The sequence below is a fragment of the Festucalex cinctus genome, chromosome 21 (assembly GCF_051991245.1).
Source record: "Festucalex cinctus isolate MCC-2025b chromosome 21, RoL_Fcin_1.0, whole genome shotgun sequence".
NCBI classification, from domain to species: domain Eukaryota; kingdom Metazoa; phylum Chordata; class Actinopteri; order Syngnathiformes; family Syngnathidae; genus Festucalex; species Festucalex cinctus.
In genome coordinates, this window is record NC_135431.1 from 3,044,086 (window position 1) to 3,053,350 (window position 9,265).

At 32.6% G+C, this 9,265-nt stretch overlaps 1 long non-coding RNA gene across 2 annotated transcripts in view; it reads right to left on the reverse strand.

Moving 5' to 3' along the window:
- LOC144010043 (uncharacterized) overlaps window positions 1-8,279 on the reverse strand; it is an 82,211-nt gene extending 73,932 nt beyond the window's left edge. The window contains exons 1-2 of one of the 2 annotated variants that reach the window (XR_013281135.1): window positions 8,021-8,279; window positions 7,745-7,939 (exon numbers count right to left, since the gene is read on the reverse strand). This is a non-coding gene — a long non-coding RNA (uncharacterized LOC144010043). Of the gene's footprint in view, window positions 1-7,744 lie in introns of both variants that reach the window. The other variant, XR_013281134.1, reaches the window with a different exon arrangement.
- Window positions 8,280-9,265: the final 986 nt, after the last annotated feature.

The window sequence follows — 9,265 nt, forward strand, 5'->3', positions numbered from 1 at the left end:
ACATGGTCGTTTTTTTAGGGGGGAAAAAAAACGCCTTACTATACATGGTCGTTTTTTTAGCAAAATAAAAAACGCCTTACTATACATGGTCGTTTTTTTAGTCAAATAAAAAACGCCTTACTATACATGGTCGTTTTTTTAACAGAATAAAAAACGCCTTACTATACATGGTCGTTTTTTTAACAGAATAAAAAACGCCTTACTATACATGGTCGTTTTTTTAGGGGGGAAAAAAAACGCCTTACTATACATGGTCGTTTTTTTAGCAAAATAAAAAACGCCTTACTATACATGGTCGTTTTTTTAACAGAATAAAAAACGCCTTACTATACATGGTCGTTTTTTTAACAAAATAAAAAACGCCTTACTATACATGGTCGTTTTTTTAGTCAAATAAAAAACGCCTTACTATACATGGTCGTTTTTTTAACAGAATAAAAAACGCCTTACTATACATGGTCGTTTTTTTAACAGAATAAAAAACGCCTTACTATACATGGTCGTTTTTTTAGGGGGGAAAAAAAACGCCTTACTATACATGGTCGTTTTTTTAGCAAAATAAAAAACGCCTTACTATACATGGTCGTTTTTTTAGCAAAATAAAAAACGCCTTACTATACAAGGTCGTTTTTTTAGCAAAATAAAAAACGCCTTACTATACATGGTCGTATTTTTAGCAAAATAAAAAACGCCTTACTATACATGGTCGTTTTTTTAGCAAAATAAAAAACGCCTTACTATACATGGTCGTTTTTTTAGTCAAATAAAAAACGCCTTACTATACATTGTCGTTTTTTTAACAAAATAAAAAACGCCTTACTATACATGGTCGTTTTTTTAGCAAAATAAAAAACGCCTTACTATACATGGTCGTTTTTTTAGTCAAATAAAAAACGCCTTACTATACATGGTCGTTTTTTTAGTCAAATAAAAAACGCCTTACTATACATGGTCGTTTTTTTAGGGGGAAAAAAAACGCCTTACTATACATGGTCGTTTTTTTAGTCAAATAAAAAACGCCTTACTATACATGGTCATTTTTTTAAGGGGGATAAAAAAGAAGTTTTTTTTAGGGGGGGAAAAAACGCCTTACTATACATGGTCGTTTTTTTAGTCAAATAAAAAACGCCTTACTATACATGGTCGTTTTTTTAACAAAATAAAAAACGCCTTACTATACATGGCCGTTTTTTTAACAGAATAAAAAACGCCTTACTATACATGGTCGTTTTTTTAGGGGGGAAAAAAAACGCCTTACTATACATGGTCGTTTTTTTAGCAAAATAAAAAACGCCTTACTATACATGGTCGTTTTTTTAGTCAAATAAAAAACGCCTTACTATACATTGTCGTTTTTTTAACAAAATAAAAAACGCCTTACTATACATGGTCGTTTTTTAGGGGGAAAAAAACGCCTTACTATACATGGTCGTTTTTTTAGCAAAATAAAAAACGCCTTTCTATACATTGTCGTTTTTTTAGTCAAATAAAAAACGCCTTACTATACATGGTCATTTTTTTAAGGGGAAAAAAAAACGAGTTTTTTTTAGGGGGGGGGGGGAAACGCCTTACTATACATGGTCGTTTTTTTAGTCAAATAAAAAACGCCTTACTATACATGGTCGTTTTTTTAGTCAAATAAAAAACGCCTTACTATACATGGTCGTTTTTTTAGGGGGGAAAAAACGCCTTACTATACATTGTCGTTTTTTTAGTCAAATAAAAAACGCCTTACTATACATGGTCGTTTTTTTAGTCAAATAAAAAACGCCTTACTATACATGGTCGTTTTTTTAGTCAAATAAAAAACGCCTTACTATACATGGTCGTTTTTTTAACAAAATAAAAAACGCCTTACTATACATGGTCGTTTTTTTAGTCAAATAAAAAACGCCTTACTATACATGGTCGTTTTTTTAGTCAAATAAAAAACGCCTTACTATACATGGTCATTTTTTTAAGGGGAAAAAAAAAAAAAAAAAGAGTTTTTTTTAGGGGGGGGGAAAAACGCCTTACTATACATGGTCGTTTTTTTAACAAAATAAAAAACGCCTTACTATACATGGTCGTTTTTTTAACAAAATAAAAAACGCCTTACTATACATGGTCGTTTTTTTAGGGGGGAAAAAAACGCCTTACTATACATGGTCGTTTTTTTAGCAAAATAAAAAACGCCTTACTATACATGGTCGTTTTTTTAGTCAAATAAAAAACGCCTTACTATACATGGTCGTTTTTTTAGTCAAATAAAAAACGCCTTACTATACATGGTCATTTTTTTAAGGGAAAAAAAAAAAAAAAAAAAAGAGTTTTTTTTAGGGGGGGGAAAAAACGCCTTACTATACATGGTCGTTTTTTTAGTCAAATAAAAAACGCCTTACTATACATGGTCGTTTTTTTAACAAAATAAAAAACGCCTTACTATACATGGTCGTTTTTTTAACAGAATAAAAAACGCCTTACTATACATGGTCGTTTTTTTAACAAAATAAAAAACGCCTTACTATACATGGTCGTTTTTTTAGTCAAAGAAAAAACGCCTTACTATACAAGGTCGCTTTTTTAGTCAAATAAAAAACGCCTTACTATACATGGTCGTTTTTTTAGGGGGGAAAAAAAACGCCTTACTATACATGGTCGTTTTTTTAGCAAAATAAAAAACGCCTTACTATACATGGTCGTTTTTTTAGCAAAATAAAAAACGCCTTACTATACATGGTCGTTTTTTTAGTCAAATAAAAAATGCCTTACTATACATTGTCGTTTTTTTAACAAAATAAAAAACGCCTTACTATACATGGTCGTTTTTTTAGCAAAATAAAAAACGCCTTACTATACATGGTCGTTTTTTTAGGGGGAAAAAAACGCCTTACTATACATGGTCGTTTTTTTAGCAAAATAAAAAACGCCTTACTATACATGGTCGTTTTTTTAGTCAAATAAAAAACGCCTTACTATACATGGTCGTTTTTTAGGGGGAAAAAAAACGCCTTACTATACATGGTCGTTTTTTTAACAACAAAAAAAAACGCCTTACTATACATGGTCGTTTTTTTAACAAAATAAAAAATTATACATGGTCGTTTTTTTAACAAAATAAAAAACGCCTTACTATACATGGTCGTTTTTTTAGGGGGGAAAAAAATGCCTTGCTATACATGGTCGTTTTTTTAACAAAATAAAAAACGCCTTACTATACATGGTCGTTTTTTTAGTCAAATAAAAAACGTCTTACTATACATGGTCGTTTTTTTAGTCAAATAAAAAACGTCTTACTATACATGGTCGTTTTTTTAGTCAAATAAAAAACGCCTTACTATATATGGTCGTTTTTTTAACAAAATAAAAAACGCCTTACTATACATGGTCGTTTTTTTAGGGGAAAAAAAACGCCTTACTATACATGGTCGTTTTTTTAGGGAAAAAAAAAAAACGCCTTACTATACATGGTCGTTTTTTTAGTCAAATAAAAAACGCCTTACTATACATGGTCGTTTTTTTAACAAAATAAAAAACGCCTTACTATACATGGTCTTTTTTTATCGAATAAAAAACGCCTTACTATACATGGTCTTTTTTTTATCAAATAAAAAACGCCTTACTATACATGGTCATTTTTTTAACAAAAAAACAAAAAAAACGCCTTACTATACATGGTCGTTTTTTTAGGGAAAAAAAACCCGCCTTACTATACATGGTCATTTTTTTAACAAAAAAAACGCCTTACTATACATGGTCGTTTTTTTAGGGGAAAAAAAAAAAACGCCTTACTATACATGGTCGTTTTTTTAACAAAAAAAACAAAAAAAACGCCTTACTATACATGGTCGTTTTTTTAGGGGAAAAAAAAAAACGCCTTACTATACATGGTCGTTTTTTTAATCAAATAAAAAACGCCTTACTATACATGGTCGTTTTTTTAGGGGGGAAAAAAAACGCCTTACTATACATGGTCGTTTTTTTAATCAAATAAAAAACGCCTTACTATACATGGTCGTTTTTTTAACAGAATAAAAAACGCCTTACTATACATGGTCTTTTTTTATCGAATAAAAAACGCCTTACTATACATGGTCTTTTTTTTATCAAATAAAAAACGCCTTACTATACATGGTCATTTTTTTAACAAAAAAACAAAAAAAACGCCTTACTATACATGGTCGTTTTTTTAGGGAAAAAAAACCCGCCTTACTATACATGGTCATTTTTTTAACAAAAAAAACGCCTTACTATACATGGTCGTTTTTTTAACAAAAAAAACAAAAAAAACGCCTTACTATACATGGTCGTTTTTTTAGGGGAAAAAAAAAAACGCCTTACTATACATGGTCGTTTTTTTAATCAAATAAAAAACGCCTTACTATACATGGTCGTTTTTTTAGGGGGGAAAAAAAACGCCTTACTATACATGGTCGTTTTTTTAACAAAATAAAAAACGCCTTACTATACATGGTCGTTTTTTTAGCAAAATAAAAAACGCCTTACTATACATGGTCGTTTTTTTAGGGGGGAAAAAAAACGCCTTACTATACATGGTCGTTTTTTTAGGGGGAAAAAAAAAACGCCTTACTATACATGGTCGTTTTTTTAGGGGGGAAAAAAAACGCCTTACTATACATGGTCGTTTTTTTAGCAAAATAAAAAACGCCTTACTATACATGGTCGTTTTTTTAGCAAAATAAAAAACGCCTTACTATACATGGTCGTTTTTTTAGTCAAATAAAAAATGCCTTACTATACATTGTCGTTTTTTTAACAAAATAAAAAACGCCTTACTATACATGGTCGTTTTTTTAGCAAAATAAAAAACGCCTTACTATACATGGTCGTTTTTTTAGGGGGAAAAAAACGCCTTACTATACATGGTCGTTTTTTTAGCAAAATAAAAAACGCCTTACTATACATGGTCGTTTTTTTTAGGGGGGAAAAAAAACGCCTTACTATACATGGTCATTTTTTTAAGGGGAAAAAAACCCAGTTTTTTTTAGGGGGGGGAAAAAACGCCTTACTATACATGGTCGTTTTTTTAGTCAAATAAAAAACGCCTTACTATACATGGTCGTTTTTTTAGGGGGGAAAAAAAACGCCTTACTATACATGGTCGTTTTTTTAGCAAAATAAAAAACGCCTTACTATACATGGTCGTTTTTTTAGGGGGGAAAAAAAACGCCTTACTATACATGGTCATTTTTTTAAGGGGAAAAAAAACCAGTTTTTTTTAGGGGGGGGAAAAAACGCCTTACTATACATGGTCGTTTTTTTAGTCAAATAAAAAACGCCTTACTATACATGGTCGTTTTTTTAGGGGGAAAAAAAAACGCCTTACTATACATGGTCGTTTTTTTAGGGGGAAAAAAAAAACGCCTTACTATACATGGTCGTTTTTTTAGGGGGGAAAAAAAACGCCTTACTATACATGGTCGTTTTTTTAGCAAAATAAAAAACGCCTTACTATACATGGTCGTTTTTTTAGCAAAATAAAAAACGCCTTACTATACATGGTCGTTTTTTTAGTCAAATAAAAAACGCCTTACTATACATTGTCGTTTTTTTAATCAAATAAAAAACGCCTTACTATACATGGTCGTTTTTTTAACAAAATAAAAAACGCCTTACTATACATGGTCGGTTTTTTGGGAGAAAAAAAAAGTCCTTACTATGCATGGTCGTTTTTTTCGGGGAAAAAAACGCCTTAGTATAAATGGTCGTTTTTTTTTTAAACAAATAAAAAACTCCTTACTATACATGGTCGTTTTTTGGGAGAAAAAAAGGCCTTACTATACATGGTCGTTTTTTTTGGAGAAAAAAAAACGCCTTACTATACATGGTTGTTTTTTTTTAACAAATAAAAAACGCCTTACGATACATGGTCATTTTTTTGGGAGAAAAAAAATGCCTTACTATAGATGGTCTTTTTTTGGGAGAAAAAAGTGCCTTACTCTACATGGTAATTTTTTTGGGAGAAAAAAAATGCCTTACTATAGATGGTCTTTTTTTGGGAGAAAAAAGTGCCTTACTCTACATGGTAATTTTTTTGAGAAAAAAAAACGCCTTACTATACATGGTCATTTTTTTAATCAAATAAAAAACGCCTTACTATACATGGTCGTTTTTTTAACAGAATAAAAAACGCCTTACTATACATGGTCGTTTTTTTAGGGGGAAAAAAAAAAACGCCTTACTATACATGGTCGTTTTTTTAGGGGAAAAAAAAAACGCCTTACTATACATGGTCGTTTTTTTAATCAAATAAAAAACGCCTTACTATACATGGTCGTTTTTTTAGGGGGGAAAAAAAACGCCTTACTATACATGGTCGTTTTTTTAATCAAATAAAAAACGCCTTACTATACATGGTCGTTTTTTTAGGGGTAAAAAAAAACGCCTTACTATACATGGTCGTTTTTTTAGGGGGAAAAAAAAACGCCTTACTATATATACATGGTCGTTTTTTTAGGGGGAAAAAAAACGCCTTACTATACATGGTCGTTTTTTTAGGGGAAAAAAAAACACCTTACTATACATGGTCGTTTTTTTAGGGGGGAAAAAAACGCCTTACTATACATGGTCGTTTTTTTAGGGGGGAAAAAAAACGCCTTACTATACATTGTCGTTTTTTTAATCAAATTAAAAACGCCTTACTATACATGGTGTTTTTTTTAGGGGGAAAAAAAAACGCCTTACTATACATGGTCGTTTTTTTAATCAAATAAAAAACGCCTTACTATACATGGTCGTTTTTTTAATCAAATAAAAAACGCCTTACTATACATGGTCGTTTTTTTAATCAAATAAAAAACGCCTTACTACACATGGTCGTTTTTTTAATCAAATAAAAAACGCCTTACTATACATGGTCGTTTTTTTAACAAAATAAAAAACGCCTTACTATACATGGTCGGTTTTTTGGGAGAAAAAAAAAAGTCCTTACTATGCATGGTCGTTTTTTTCGGGGGAAAAAACGCCTTAGTATAAATGGTCGGGTTTTTTTTTTAACAAATAAAAAACTCCTTACTATACATGGTCGTTTTTTTGGGAGAAAAAAAAAGCCTTACTAATAGATGGTCGTTTTTTAGGAGAAAAAAATGCCTTACTATACATGGTTGTTTTTTTTTAACAAATAAAAAACGCCTTACTATACATGGTCGTTTTTTGGGAGAAAAAAAGGCCTTACTATACATGGTCGTTTTTTTTGGAGAAAAAAAATGCCTTACTATACATGGTCGTTTTTTAGGAGAAAAAAATGCCTTACTATACATGGTTGTTTTTTTTAACAAATAAAAAACTCCTTACTATACATGGTCATTTTTTTGGGAGAAAAAAAATGCCTTACTATAGATGGTCTTTTTTTGGGAGAAAAAAGTGCCTTACTCTACATGGTAATTTTTTTGAGAAAAAAAAAGGCTTTAATATACATGGTCATTTTTTGGGGAGAAAAAAAAAAGCCTTACTATACATGGTAACAGAAAATAAAATAAAGATATCATCCGCCTGTCTCAATAAAAAGGTTTATAAGACTTTTTTTTTTCCAACGATCATGTTTAAAAAAAAAAAAAAAAGAAGGAAATTTATTTTATTTTTTTTAAAACGACCATGTCGAGTAAGACTTTTTTTTAAACGACCGACCGTAGATCCAATTCATGTATAAACTTAAAATGAGACAGAAGAATCCATCTTAGCTCTTTTAACATTACTCGTTCTCAGATTGAGAAAAAAAACGCACCTGTGAATAGTTTTATCTTACCTGTGTTGTTTCCACAGCGTTTGTGTGTGAATACATCCATCGATCGATCGATCCATCTTCTTGGCCGCTTATTCCTCACAAGGGTCGGGGCGGGGGGGCGAGTACACGGAGAAGACCCACGCAGTCACGGGGAGAACATGCAAACTCCACCCAAGAAGGCCGAAACCTGGACTGGGAGGCGGACGTGCTAACTTTCTGTTAGCATTTGAACGGGATCGTCAAGCACTTAGCATTAGCGCTGTTCTATAAACGAATGTTTTGTATCTAAATACACACCGCGTGTGATTCTTCATGTGGAGGGCAGGGCAGAAAGCCATACGAAGCAGCTGCACTGCAAACGACCCGAGGCAATCACACGTCGCATATAGATGACGCAATCGCGTTGGGCCGTCGTTGGCAGCCGGGTTGCCAGATAATGGCTCTTGCCGCCTTATTAAACCTGGCTTTCTCCTTGTAGTATAACAAGAGAAAACCTGGCACACTTGAACAATAATAATAATAATAATGACTGTGGTCAAAACGGTTCATTGGCCCCAGCTTGGTCCACCAACGACCCCCCCCCCCGGCATGTTTTCTCATTGGATCTACATGATTCACTTTAGGTGAAAAAATATTTAAGTTTCAAAACGGCGAATTTCACCGAAAGGTGAAGGATTTTCATGCCTGAATTATATGGTGTTTGTTTTAAATTACTTGCATGTATTTAAAAACCTCAATAAATATATTGTTGGGGAAAAAAAAAAAAAAAAAAAAAAAGACTTGCATGTGATGCGCGTCACTAGTTTGATGCCAGTTTTGGTCAACAGGCGGCAGTGTAGGACCATTAAAACGGTCAGTTGGGGGAAGAAGAAGCCACCTCGACTCTTTTCCAACCAAAATGGACGGACGGCTCCAAACGTTCACGTCGCCGAAGACAGACGTGACATTTTACCACATGACAATACAAGCACATCCACACATTTACTTTTTTTTAACATTTTTATTTTGTAGTCTTCTGTTCTATGTACATGACAAGTTACTCAAGTGGAAATATACAAACTAACTTAAATAGCGTTCAACAACATGACGACAGAATGTTGGAGGAATTTGGAATGCAACACTTTTTCACACCATGGGACCTTAGTGGGAAGCACAAGAACAAAAAAAAAAACCGTGTACTAGTACATGGACTTTATGCTACCAATGTGAAAATGGATTTCCAAGCCATGTCAGTTCCAAGTACTAGTCCACTCCATCTTCACTAGTATAGTAAATGTCTTGTTGCGTTTTCCACTACGAGTGCTACTAGTATGCCCAGGAAGATATTAGTGTGACACGCATTTATCTACCATTGAGGGTGAATGACATATTTGCAGGCCACAAGCAACACTAGTTGTGGAAAAGTGTTACTTGGAAGACAGTTATGCTACTAGTGCGCCCCAAACTGAATTAGATGAAAGTGTGTCCTAGTTCAGAGGCCTTAAGATGGACGCACGTTTATTCGGTACCCATGATATCCAGCCACTACTAGTAAGACTCATG